The sequence below is a fragment of the Bubalus bubalis genome, chromosome 9 (assembly GCF_019923935.1).
Source record: "Bubalus bubalis isolate 160015118507 breed Murrah chromosome 9, NDDB_SH_1, whole genome shotgun sequence".
In the NCBI taxonomy this organism is placed as follows: domain Eukaryota; kingdom Metazoa; phylum Chordata; class Mammalia; order Artiodactyla; family Bovidae; genus Bubalus; species Bubalus bubalis.
Window position 1 is genome coordinate 47,848,100 of NC_059165.1, and position 12,143 is coordinate 47,860,242.

The following is a 12,143-nucleotide window of genomic DNA, read 5'->3' on the forward strand; positions in this document are numbered from 1 at the left end:
TATGCCTTTACTCACACCACTTACCTGATGTGAATCCCACCCATTTCTCTTGGCTATACACCTGAAATGTAAATCAACTCTACTTCAGTTAAAAACTAATAATAATAGTGGTGACAGCTGAGGATTATATTGAAAGCTAAACAAGTTGGTATATGAAAAACACAACTATTTCTGGCATATAGTATATATCTAATAACTCTTTGTTATATTTATAGTATGTGGTGGAACAGATACCTCTCTTCCCAGAATTCGTGTCTATTGAGGGAGAAAAGCAATTACAATGCAGTGAGAGAAATGCTGGGTGGGGTAAAGTCAAGGCTGAGATGAGAAGGCAGAGGAGGGACCCTGAATCAGGAGGTTAGGGAGAATTGTTAGAAGAATGTGAAGACTGAAATGAGACGTAAAGGAGCAACCCATCAAAGAGCTAAGGGAATTAAGTTCTAGGTGGAGTTTATTTAAAATCTCAGACATCAGAGTATGTGACCTGTGTGGGGAAGCTGAAATTTCAGTACGGCAAAGACACCAGAAGAAGAGACAATAACAATAAAAACCTAGTAAAGCAGAAAGAAAAGTGGTAACTGCATTAGCAAACCAAGAAAGCAGAATTTTAAGTGGCTGTGCAAGGGGAAAATAAAAGCAATCCAGTTTACACTGAAGAAACCCCAAAAAGCTCCAGGATGGGTGGTATCAGCACTTCTGGAAGGAGGCAAAGGCAGGGCTGAATAGAAGAGGGTGGGTTATAAGTATAATCAAAGTAGTTGAAACTGAAAAAGAAAATATTTGTAAGTACTGAAGCTGGGTGTTAGGAAGATGGGAGTTCATTACACTCGATTTTGGCTTATGTTTGAAATTTTCCATCTAAAAAGGTTAAAAAAAAAAAAATAGCTCCCACATGTCCTCCAATCTGCATAACTGGGAAACTGCACCTTACTGACCTTGACAGAAAATTGGAAGCTTATTCTGAAGAATAAAAAAAAGGGGGTCGGGAACTTTCCTGGTGGTAGAGTGGCTAAGACTCCACACTCCCAATGCAGGGGGCCTGGGTTAAATCCCTGGTCAGGGAACCAGATCCTGCCTGCCACAGTGAAGATCCAGCACAGTCAAATAAATACATAAATAGTTTTTAAAAGAATGAATAAAACCAATATCTCTGAATATTGGGCTTCCCTCATAGCTCAGTTGGTAAAGAATCCTCCTGTAACGCAGTAGACCCCGGCTCTATTCCTGGGTCCAGAAGATCTGCTGGAGAAGGGATAGGCTACCCACTCCAGTTTTCTTGGGCTTCCCTTGTGGCTCAGCTGGTAAAGAATCCGCCTGCAATGCTGGAGACCTGGGTTCGATCCCTGGGTTGAGAAGATCCCCTGGAGAAAGGAAAGGCTACCCACTCCAGTATTCTGGCCTGGAGAATTCCATGGACTGTAAGGTCCATGGGGTCGCAAAGAGTGGGACACGCCTGAACAACTTTCACTTTCACTGAATATGCAGGCATATTTAAAATGCAAGTATGCACACATACATAAGATTCCAACTAGTTTTTTGGTTTGCATTCCTACATATGTAAAGATAGCCAAAGATGATGAATTATCTCAAGAAAGCCTTTAAAATGAATGACAGATAACAAGATAGCAGACAAATAAGGGGGGAAATCAGCTTGCTAACACAGAGACTATTCAGGAAGATGAAAGCCTTAAAAAAAGAGAGACAAAAAAAGCTGCCGTTAACATCCTCAGAGACAGAAGGAAAGATATTGCATTCATAAAGCAAAAATACAATCTGTTGAAGGGGTAATTAGAAAGCATGACAGAGCTCTTAGAAATTAAAAATGACAGGAGAAATGGAAAACTAAGCAAAGGATTGGAAGATGAAGCTGAAGACATCACCCAAACAGAAGGGGGAACAAAGGAAATAAAAAAGAAAAGGCAATAAAAATAGAGAATCCCTCTATAAGATACAACATCTATGTGAGAAGAGCCCTGAGAAAAGAGTGGAGAGAAAATAATCAAAGAAATAAATTCAAATGAATTTCCCACAGCCAAAAAAACCTGAGTTCCCATATTGAACTACTCACTAAAAAGACCCACAGGGATAAAAAGCACAGCTAAGCCAAAATATAATAATGAAATTTTCACAATGTTGAGAATAAAGAAAAGATCTAAGAGATTTCACAGAGGAAAAGAAAAAATAGGTTACATATTAAAAATCAATAAGCAAATAGGCTTCAGGTTTATCAACAGCTTCACTAGATGAGAAGAGAATGGAGTAAACGCCTTCAAAATCATAAGGGAAAGTAATTTCCAAACCGTATTTCTATAACGAACCAGAATGTCAATTAAATATAGAGACCAATGAGAGATATTTTCAGACATGCAAATTAATTTTTATCCTGTGCATTCTTTAGGAAGAAAACTACTGAGTGAGATGCTTCACCGAGATGAGAAAGAGGCAGAACTGGCATTCAAGACAAGAAAGAGAAGAAATGACTCAGGATGAAAAAAGAGACCCAAGAATTTGAGCAGACTCAGAGAATATTAAGTCCAAATTAAAACAAGTCATAAATTTCTAAGAGTAATGTCTCTAAGAACATTGAATTGAGAGGAATTGAGAAAAATAAATAATGTGTATAATCAATGTAATGAGAGGAGACTGTGATAAGCACAGGGGGCAGGATATGCCACTTGGGATACATTTTGAAAAATGACATTTTAAAAAAGTAAACAAATCAAAAAAAGACTATCATTAACTCCACAAAAAAAAAAAAACAAAGTTAAAAAGAAAAGAAAAAGTAATTGTCATTAAATGGCTCAGTAGTGAACAGTGTTTATGGAATATAAACATGGAAAATTCAGGCCACTAATTATGTAGTTAGTATATTAGGGGAAAGAATGGAAAATGTACTTGTATGCATTGGCGGGAGGGGGGTGCTTTGGATGAAAGGTAGCTTACCTTGCATTTTTCCATCAATTCAGTTCAGTCCCTCTGTCATGTCCAACTCTCTGCAACCCTATAGACTGCAGCATGCCAGGCCACCCTGTCCATCACCAACTCCCAGAGCCTGCTCAAACTCATGTCCATTCAGTTGGTGATGCCATCCAACCTTCTCATCCTCTGTCAGCCCCTTCTCCTCCCAGCTTCAATCTTTCCCAACATCAGGGTTTTTTCTAAGGAGTCAGTTCTTCACATCAGGTGGCCAAAGTATTGGAGTTTCAGCCTCAGCATCAGTTCATCCAATGAATATTCAGGACTGATTCCTTTTAGGATGGACTGGTTGGATCTCCTTGCAGTCCAAGGGATTCTTAAGAGTCTTCTCCAACACCACAATTCAAAAGCATCCTTTCCTCAGCACTCAGCTTTCTTTATAGTCCAACTCTCACATCCATACATGACTACTAGAAAAACCATAGCTTTGACTAGAAGGATCTTTGTTGGCAAAATAAGGTCTCTGCTTTTTAAAATGAGTCTAGGTTTGTCATAACTTTTCTTCCAGAGAGCAAGCATCTTTTAATTTCATGGCAAGCATCTTTTAATTTCATGGCTGCAGTCACTATCTGCAGTGATTTTGGATACCAATAAAATAAAGTCTCTCACTGTTTCCACTGTTTCCCCATCTATTTCCCATGAAGTGATGGGACCAGATGCTATAATCTTAGTTTTCTGAATGTTGAGTTTTAAGCCAACTGTTTCACTCTCCTCTTTCACTTTCATCAAGAGGCTCTTCAGTTCTTCTTCTCTTTCTGCCATAAGGATGGTATCATCTGCATACCTGAGGTTATTGATATTTCTTCCGGCAATCTTGATTTCAGCTTGTGCTTCATCCAGCCCGGTATTTCTCATGATGTACTCTGCATATAAGTTAAATAAGCAGGGTGATAATATACAGCCTTGATGTATACTCTCCCAATTTGGAACCAGTCTGTTGTTCCATGTCCAGTTCTAACTGTTGCTTCTTAACCTGTATACGGGTTTCCCAAGAAGCAGGTCAGGTGGTCTGCTAATCCTTATCTTTTTAAGAATTTTCCACAGTTTGTCGTGATCTACACAGTCAAAGGCTTTGGTGTAGTCAATAAAGCAGAAGTAGATGTTTTTCTGGAACTCTCTTGCTTTTTGTATGACCCAACAGATGTTGGCAATTTGATCTCTGGCTCCTCTGCCTTTTCTAAATCCAGCTTGAACACCTGGAAGTTCATGGTTCATGTATTGTTGAAGCCTGGCATGGAGAATTTTGAGCATCACTTTGCTAACATGTAAGATGAGTGCAATTGTGCGGTAGTTTGAACATTCTTTGGCATTGCCGTTCTTTTGGTTAGAATGAAAACTGACCTTATCCAGGCCTGTAGCCATTGCTGGGCTTTCCAAATTTGCTGGCATATTGAGTGCAGCACTTTTACAGCATCATCTTTTAGGATTTAAAATAGCTCAACTGGACTTCCATCACCTCCACTAGCTTTGTTCATAGTGATGCTTTCTAAGGCCCACTTGACTTCGCATTTCAGGATGTCTGGCTCTAGGTGAGTGATCAAACCATTGTGGTTATCTGGGTCATGAAAATCTTTTTTTGTATAGTCCTTCTGTGTATTCTTGCCACCTCTTCTTAATATCTTCTGCTTCTGTTAGGTCCCTACGATTTCTGTCCTTTATTGAGCACGTCTTTGCATGAAATGTTCCCTTGGTATCTCTAATTTCCTAGAACAGATCTCTAGTCTTTCCCATTCTGTTGTTTTGCTTTATTTCACTGATCACTGAAGATGGCTTTCTTGTTTCTCCTCGCTAATCTTTGGAACTCTGCATTCAAATGGATATATCTTTCCATTTCTCCTTTGCCTTTTGCATTTTTTTTCTTTTCTCAGCTATTTGTAAGACCTCCTCAGAAAACCATTTTGCCTTTTTGCATTTCTTTTTCTTGGGGATGGTCTTAATCACTGCCTCCTATACAATATCATGAACCTCCATCCATAGTTCATCAGGCACTCTGTCTATCAGATCTAATCTCTTGAATCTTTTTGATATTTCCACTGTATAGTCTTAAGGGATTTGATTTAGGTCATACCTGAGTGGTCTAGTGGTTTTCCCTACTTTCTTCAATTTAAGTCCGAATTTGGCAATAAGGAGTTCATGATCTGAGCCACAGTCAGCTCCCGGTCTTCTTTTTGCTGACTGTTTAGAGCTTCTCCATCTTTGGCTACAAAGAATATAATCAATCTGATTTCAGTTTTGACCATCTGCTGATGTCCATGTGTAGAGTCTTCTCTTATGTTGTTGGAAGGTGTTTGCTATGACCAGTGTGTTTTCTTGGCAAAACTCTATTAGCCTTTGTCCTGCTTCATTCCATATTCCCAAGGCCAAATTTGCCTGTTATTCCAGGTATCTCTTGACTTTCTACTTTTACATTCCAGTCCCCTATAATGAAAAGGACATTTTGGGGGGGTATTAGTTCTATAAGGTCTTGTAGGTCTTCATAGAACCATTCAGCTTCAGCTTTTTCAGCATTACTGGTTGGGGCATAGACTTGCATTACTGTGATACTGAATGGGTTGCCTTAGAAATTAACAGAGATCATTCTCATTTTTGAGATTGCATCCAAGTGCTGCATTTCAGACCCTTTTGTTGACTATGATGGTTACTCCATTTCTTCTAAGGGATTCTTGCCCACAGTAGTAAATATAATGGTCATCTGAGTTAAATTCACCCATTCCAGTCCATTTTAGTTCACTGATTCCTAAAATGTCAACGTTCACTCTTGTCATCTCCTGTTTGGCCACTTCCAATTTGCCTTGATTCATGGACCTAACATTCCAGGTTCCTATGCAATATTGCTTTTTACAGCATCAGATTTTACTTCCACTACTAGTCACAACTACAACTGGGTATTGTTGTTGTTTTGGCTCTGTCTCTTCATTCTTTCTGGAGTTATTTCTCCACTGGTCTCCAACAGCATATGGGGCACCTACAGATCTGGGGAGCTCATCTTTCAATGTCCTATCTTTTTGCCTTTTCATAGTGTCCATGGGGTTGTCAAGGCAAGAATATTTAATTGGTTTGCCATTCCCTTCTCCAGTGGACCACATTTTGTCATTTTTCCATAGTGGGACATAAAAAACAAATTTCTAAACTAAAAAAAAAAAATCATGAGGAGATACTATATGTATATTATTCAGAGATTTAAAAAAATTCTAAGTATTTAAGATTATTGGGTAGGATGGTGTATTTTTTCATAATAACTGAACAAAATCATTCATCTTGAAACTTTGAGAAATGCTGGGCTGGAAGAAATAAAAGCTGGAATCAAGATTGCTGGGAGAAATATCAATAACCTCAGATATGCAGATGACACCACCCTTATGGCAGAAAGTGAAGAGGAACTGAAAAGCCTCTTGATGAAGGTGAAAGTGGAGAGTGAAAAAGTTGGCTTAAAGCTCAACATTCAGAAAACAAAGATCATGGCATCCGATCCCATCACTTCATGGGAAATAGATGGGGAAACAGTGGAAACAGTGTCAGACTTTATTTTGGGGGGCTCCAAAATCACTGCAGATGGTGACTGCAGCCATGAAAATAAAAGACGCTTACTCCTTGGAAGGAACGTTATGACCAACCTAGATAGCATATTCAAAAGCAGAGGCATTACTTGGCCAACGAAGGTCCGCCTAGTCAAGGCTATGGTTTTTCCAGTGGTCATGTATGGATGTGAGAGTTGGACTGTGAAGAAGGCTGAGCGCCGAAGAATTGATGCTTTTGAACTGTGGTGTTGGAGAACTCTTGAGAGTCCTTTGGACTGCAAGGAGATCCAACCAGTCCATTCTGAAGGAGATCAGCCCTGGGATTTCTTTGGAAGGAATGATGCTAAAGCTGAAACTCCAGTACTTTGGCCACCTGATGCGAAGAGTTGACTCATTGGAAAAGACTCTGACGCTGGGAGGGATTGGGGGCAGGAGGAGAAGAGGACGACAGAGGATGAGATGGCTGGATGGCATCACTGACTCAATGGATGTGAGTCTGAGTGAACTCCGGGAGTTTGTGATGGACAGGGAGGCCTGGCGTGCTGTGACTCATGGGGTCGCAAAGAGTCGGACATGACTAAGCAACTGATCTGATCTGATCTGATATTAAAACTAAAAGCGGGGCAGGAAAAATCACATTCTGGTCCACCAGCAGGTCACAAACAGCACTTCAATCATGAGAAATGTCCTAGTCTTATCCCTACCTCAGCTTTACAGATAATCCAGGTGAGACCTACAGGAGTGAAGAGACTTGCCCAGGATCAACCAGAGGTGGCAAGGACAGAAGGAAGTACCAGATCTTTGAACAGTTTTCAGACTTACAGAGGTTTTGCTCATAGCACTCTGCCAGTAAGCCATGTCTGCCCAAGGAATCCGTGTAGCATCTGGGCTTCAGTCATTTGGGACTGAGTCCTGTAGAGGCAAGCACCATGGAAGGTGACTTGACCACTGCTACTAGAAGCTTCCAGTCAGAAGACTAGTATCCATCTGCGTCAAACCCTTGTAAAATAGTCAAGTGCCCCCAGGAACTTACTCTTAACAATTACCGCTTCCTTGCTGGCACTGCTCTTTCCCTTCTGTCCTCACCTTTTGGCTACTGTGGCCTCAGCTAACTGAGAAGTTAACACATGCAGATTTGCCTTTTCTTCTTACATTGTTAAATTTTTAAGATAAATAAATCTTTACTATTATACAAGTGAATAATTATGTTTTTATAACATTATATAGAAAAAAAATAAGAAAACAAACTAAACATAAATAGACATATATAACAGCTCAGAAGATAACAACACAAAAAAAATTCAAGTTGAAGGGAGAATTTAGAGATATTAGAATTCTACATACCCTATTTTAAAATAGGATTCATAGGGTTGGCCCAAAAAATGATCAAAAGTTCAGAAATAGGCACTCACAAACTCTGTTGGTTAAAATGTTAATCACGGCAAACTTTGGAAGACAATAAAGCAATAGCTACCAATAATTAAAATCCACTTACCCTTTGACTCAGCAGTTTCTTTGCTAGGAATTTACCCAAAGGTATGCCAAGATATATGCACAAGGAAATTCACTGCAGCATTGTTTGTAAAGCAACAATAAAAGAACAAAATATAAACTGCTTCAGTATCTATCAATACCACAGTGGTCAAACCATTAATTGTTGTATATTCCTACAATGTAAAAATAAGTATCCTCTAAAAAGAATGAGCTAGATCAATCTTGCTGACATGGGAAGATTTCCAATTATACTGTTTAGTCTAAAATGCAAGGTTCAGCATAGTATATTTCCATTTGTTACACACACACAAGCACACTGTTTTCCAAAGAGTTGTCATGTTTGAAGAGAGGAATCAGAGCCCAAGAAGAGAGATGAGGAGGAGTTCTGCTTGATTTCATACCTTTTACAAAGTTTAAATTCCAATCATATGCAAAAGTGAAAGTAAGTCACTCATATGCAAGTATACCATTTTTAAAAATAATGAAGTCTAAAGATGGCATCACCGACTCGATGGACATGAATTTGGGTGAACTCCGGGAGTTGGTGATGGACAGGGAGGCCTGATGTGCTGCAATTCATGGGGTTGCAAAGAGTTGGACACGACTGAGTGACTGAACTGAACTGAAAGATAGACAATTCATGAAAAGCAATAAATAAATTCTCATCCAGAGAAGGGAAATTATTTTCCTAACTTCAGTCAAATGAGAGCAGGAGTCTGAGAACTAAAATTAAAGGCTCTTGCCTGATGCACTGCTTTCCATAGTTTCCTCTCCCTGTCCCCTGATCTGGAAAATGGGAACATTCCTTCCTCCTCTATTTCCAAAGATGCCACAAAAAGAGGCCTGCATCCTGAAAGTTGTGTTGTAGCTGCATGTTCAGTAAATGAATGGGAATTAAGTAAGATCATGCAGGGGGGAAATACAGGATTACAGCTTTGAAAGGGTTAATTAATGCCCTCTCCCCACCTGGGACTTGACTGACTGCCCTCTGAGTCCCCATTTGGGAAGAAGGTGACTGGCCCCGTGACTGCTCTGCCCGGCATGATGGATGAGAGGAACATGCAGGAAGCAGCCACCAAAGGCTTGGCATTGGCTCCTGTTGGCTTTCTGATCACATCGCGGCTGGCTGTCAAGTCCATGGCCCAGCGATTTATGGTGTCCCTGGGCAGGAGCAGCCTGTGCAACGTTGTTGCTGCGGCAGTCCAGGGACAGGAGCCAAGCTCTCATTCTCCTTGAAGCTGGAGCCACTCTTCCTGTGGGCCAGGAGCTCCCTACGTCAGATCAGAAAGACTGCACCCTGATGCCTCCCCGCAACACCACTCCCCCCCACCTCCACCACCACAATTTCTTACCAGGACTCTACAGCTGCCAGTACAGTGATTCTGTGGACAACCCCGGCTGGTGCAAGGCAGACATCTCTGCCAGACCCTGCTTCCCAAATCACTGACAGCAATAAAAAGGCATTTACTATCTTTATCTTCACCTCAGACATATGCCTGACTAGTGCCGCACCTCAGGAAGAGTTGAGCAGAGCTCCCCTATAATTCATTTAACCATCTCTAAGCAGAATGCTGCCGGCAGCAAGGGCGGTCAGGATGGAATCCTGGCTAAGGGTGTGAGTTCTGGACTCCAAAAGACCTGTGTCTAAACCCTAGCTCTGCCGCTGTCAGCAGTGTGACCTTGGGCATGTTACTTAACCTCTCTGTGCTTCAATATTTTCAGCTATAAAATGATGATCCTAATAATAATACCCAGCCCACAGGTTTGATATGAACAATATGATTTATTCATTTGAACGGGACTTTGTCAACTATATTTAGGTAGGCTGTTCAGCAAAGAATGGATCTTGCCTACAGTGAAGGGAGAATTCGCATACAGTTGGAGGAATCATAAAAGTCTTCCTGAAAGAGGAAGTCATTGGAGGCAGATGACCAGAGACGAAGGAAGGGCATTCCAGATATGGAAACACTAAAGAGAGATGCACAGGGGAAGGAAAACAGGTAGAATCCTTAGGGAAGATGTGCAGTTCAGGAAGGCTGGAATGCAGGAAAGTGTAGGGAAGGTGAAACTGATGGGAGATGAAGCTGAGAAAGGAAGCAGGCTGTGAGTGTTCTGAATGTCAGGCTACGGCGGTCGACTGGGAGCCATGGAATCTGTGTGAGTTGGGGCGAGGTGGGAGCAGAGCTGCCCCTGAAAGGAGGCATTTGGTAACATGTGTATTGGAATAGATAAGAGAAGGTACTCCAGAGGCTTATATGAAAGCCAAGTTTATTCAGTGGAAGCACTTCTAAGATGTCTTCCTTCATGCACAAGCATGCATACTTAGTCGTGTCCGACTCCTTGCTCCTCTGTGGGATTTTCCAGGCAAGAATACTGGAGTGGGTTGCCAGCTCCACTCCAGGGGATCATCCCAATCCAGGGATCAAACCCACATCTCTTGCACTGGCAGGCTGATTCTTTACCACTGCTGCTGCTGCTGCTAAGTCACTTCAGTCGTGTCCAACTCTGTACGACCCCATATACGGCAGCCCACCAGGCTCCCCGTCCCTGGGATTTTCCAGGCAAGAACACTGGAGTGGGGTGCCATTGCCTTCTCCATCTTTACCACTGGAGTCTCCTTAATAATAAATGGGGCACCATGGGCTAGAATTCTGTCTCTTCTTCCCAAAGTGACATGTATCACGGGAGCACGGTACTGAGGACCCTAGCTGCCAGTTTCAAGGATCATTCAAGTCTCTCTTCCCTGGGCTCCATTTCCCCATCTAGTGAATAGTGAGTGTGAAATAGACAAAGTTGATTAGCCTTATATGATTTTTTGCTACATCCATGTACCCAGTTTACTACTTAACCTTTTTCTTCAGTGAACCCACTTGTTTTTTGTTTTCTCTTTATGCTAAAATATACTTGAAAAGGACTCTTTCTACTACTGCCATGAAGAGAAAAATGTCTATTTCCTCCTCCAAAGAAAAGGTAACCACCATAAAAGGTAAAGAAAAAAAAATGCAAGAAAAACAAAGTATTGTGAAAATCTAGCTAGAGCTTCTTGCTCTCACTCTCTCTTTTTTTTTTTCTTTTTTTTCTTTTTTGAAAATAAACTGGCAATTTTTAATGAGGTGACATAGAGCAGGAGACTGAAACATTCTCCCCTTGAGCTAATGCAATGATTAAAGGAGGGTCAAAGAGCAAATTTCTTATTCACAAATAAGTACAAGTTTGGGGATTGATCACAAGTGTTAGCTGCTTAGTTGTGTCTGACTCTTTATACCCCATAGACTATAACCCACTGGGCTCCTCTGTCCATGGGATTCTCCAGGCAAGAACACTGAACTGGATAGCCATTCCCTTCTCCAGGGAATCTTCCCAACCCAAGGATCGAACTTGGGTCTCTTGCATTGCAGGCAGATTCTTCATCATCTGAGCCACCAGGGAAGCCCCTTTTTCACAATGGACATACTTTATTCAGCAGGGTCCCACCTAAAAGCTTTTTTAGAAATCAGACTCACACATTCACAATTTGACAAATACTGAACTCAATAACCTCTAAGAATCCTTCCATTTCATTTTTTCTTCCTTTCACAAATATGGTTTGAGGATAATCATATATCAAGTGGTTTCCTAAGCTTGAAAGATCAACAAAATGAGTATGAACTGTTTCCTGCTCCTATCAGAGAGTTTACGTCTGTGCATCTTCATCCCAAGTCAGCTGGGAACTTGTTTGGTATCACTGGACAGCTTCCTCACCCAGCCACACTCAGACCTCACTTTTTCTATCTCTGAAACATTGAGGTTGAACCACACAATTGCTGTGGTTCTGTATCTATCTGTTTATAACTCAGTAAAGCCAAGGTGGGAGGACTGGAGATTAGGACAGGGGTTAATGCAGAAACTAGGGCAAGGATGAATCTGATAACACAGTCAGGCTGATCTGGGGAAAGGCTGAAGGTAGGTACTAAGGTTGGCTGGCTTAAAATCATGAAAGCTGAGTAAACTGCTTTAGAAAACTGTCAGTATATGCTAAATCCAAGCATATGTACATACAATGATCCAACATTTCTGTTCCTTAGTGAAAATAAGTACTTAGGTCCATAAAAAGACATGTATAAGAATACCCATATCAACTTTTTTCATAATTTTTAAAAAGCTGGAGGCAATCAA